Here is a 2739-nt window from a genome sequence, read left to right on the forward strand (position 1 = left end):
AAACCTGATCATAGGGTCATTTACAAGATGGCAAGTACTGCAGTATCCACTGAGCTGTCTATTCAGTCTTAAAGCTGCTTCTACTGCTAGAATGTTATGTTTATAATAGTTCAATCATGAATACTCATATGGACTAGGTTAAATACAAAAAGGCTACCTTACCTTTATTGTATTGTATTTCTTTGCACAACATGCTTTAGAACTTTCACTTTCTCTTAAATCCACTTATTGGAGGCATTTCTTGACAATGGAAATATCTCCAGTACTTTTTGTTTGTTTCCTACACTGTTCATGGTTTGCTCTTTCCAAAACCTTTCATCTCTGCTAACCCCATCCCAGCCGAAACATTTGTGGACAGCATACAAACCAGAACTACTTTTGGATAGTTCAATATTTTCTTTCCCAAAACACACACACACACACACACACACACACACACACACACACATACACACACACTTCTAGCCTCTTGCCTTTCATTGGAGTATAATTCTCCCCTGTGTACATTTCAAGTTTAGCTTCATTCTAATATCATAACAGCTATTTTTGTTTTTCTCGTATTTGCTTATTTTTAAAAGCTCATTTAAAGAATGATTTACCCACTTTACAGACTCGTCATTTTTGGACAAGAAAAAGACCAACCCTTAGATCATCTGGTTTCTTTCTGCCTCCTACTGCCAGAGCTGTTCCCACAATGCATTTGCCAGTGACAATCTTAGTTCATTAAAAAAACTTTCAGGCACTAGCACTTACACTATTCTCTTGGGGTATGACATACAGAGTAAGACACTTCATTTAGGAAGATGTTCTTTTCCCACTGTAGATTTACTTAACCTCCACTAAAAACTTAAAAATAGTCACACACGAGTAATATTTTGACTTGGTTTCTACCTTAGGTATTGGTTTCTACCTTAGGACTTGGTTTCTACCTTAGGAATTTTCATATTATGGGACTTTCAATTGAATAAACTGTCATCTGTAAATTCTCTTAAAATTGGAACTTTTCTGCTTTATATGCAGCGACCTTGATTTTCTCTCTTTTTTTAAATTGTCTTTTAACATCATAACTGTTTAACATGCATCTGTAGAGACTTGGTAGGTCTTAAAATGCCAAGTATATTTAAATACGACTTATTTTTCATTTATTTACTTATTTTTATTTAATTTTAAAATTGATATTTTACATATTTATGGGGTACATGTGATATATTGTCACATGCATAGAACAGGTAATGATCAAGTCTGGGTATTTAGGGTATCTGTCACCTTGAGTATTTATTAATTCTGTGTTGAGAACAATTCAAGTCCTCTCCTCTAGCTACTTCGAAATATGCAATATATTGTTATTAACTGTAATCACCCTACTTTGTTGTCGAACATTAGTACTTGTACCTTCTATCTAAATATATGTTTACACACATTGACCAACATCTCTTCATCCTCCCACCCTCTGTCCTCCATGCCTTCCTAGTCTCTAGTATCTTTCTATTGTCTACCTCTATGAGATCAACTTTTCAAATAGTCACTCTTCTCTACTGTGAAACATTAGAACTTATACCTTTTATCTAAATGTACCTTTGCATTCATTAGCCAACATCTCTTCATGCTCCCGCCTACCTACACACCCTTCCCAGCCTCTGGTATTATACTGTCTTTCTCCATGAGATCGAGCTTTTCAGCTTCCACACATATGAGTGAGAACATGGAATATTTGTCTTTCTGTGCCTGCATCATTTCACTTAACATAATGGCACCCAGTTTTATTCATGCTACTGCAAATGACATGATTTCATTCTTTTTCATGGTGAAATACTGTTCCATTGTATATACATACCACATTTTCTTTATCCACTAATCTATTGATTGACACTTGGTTGATTAATATCTTTGCTGTTGTAAATAGTGCTGCAATAAACATGGGAATGCAGGTTTCCCTTTGATATGCTGATTTCTTTTCCTTTGGATAAGTATCCAACAGTGGGATTCCAGGATTATATGGTAGCTCTAGTTTTAGTTCTATGAGAAATCTATGCACTATTTTCCATACTGGTTATACTAATTTACATTCTCACCAATAGTGTATAAGCATTCCCTTTTTTATGCATCTCCACCAGCATTTGTTATTTTTTTGTCTTTTTCATAACAGGCATTTTAATTGAGGCAACATGATATCTCATTGTAGTTTTGATTTGAATTTCTCTAATGATTAGTGATATTGAGACCTTTTTAATACACCTGTTGACTATTCTTACATCTTCTTCTGAAAATTGTCTGTTCATGTCATTTCCTCATTCTTTGATGAGGTTATTATTATTATTATTTACCATGGAGTTGGCTGAGTTCCTTGTATATTTGGGGTATTAGTCCCTTGTTGGATAAATAGTTTGCAAATATGTTCCACCATTCAACAGGTTGTTTTTTCATTCTGTTGATTGTTTCCTTTGCTGTTTAGAAGCTTTTTAGTTTAACATAGTCCCATTTGTCTTTTTTTTTGTTACCTGTGCTTTCAAGGTCTTAGCCATAAAATCTTTGTTATTTTCTCTGTCCCTGTATCATGATATAATAATTTTCTTTGTCTTTTTTTGCTTTTGTTTTGTCTGTTTTATCTGATATAAATATAGCTATCCCCACTAGCTTTTGTGTTTCCATTTGCATGGTAACTTTTTCTATTCCTTTCCTTTCAGTGTATAAATGTCCTAAAAAGTAAAGTGTGTTTCTTATAGGCAGCTGATAATTGCA

Source organism: Theropithecus gelada, chromosome 4 (genome assembly GCF_003255815.1).
Source record: "Theropithecus gelada isolate Dixy chromosome 4, Tgel_1.0, whole genome shotgun sequence".
NCBI lineage: Eukaryota > Metazoa > Chordata > Mammalia > Primates > Cercopithecidae > Theropithecus > Theropithecus gelada.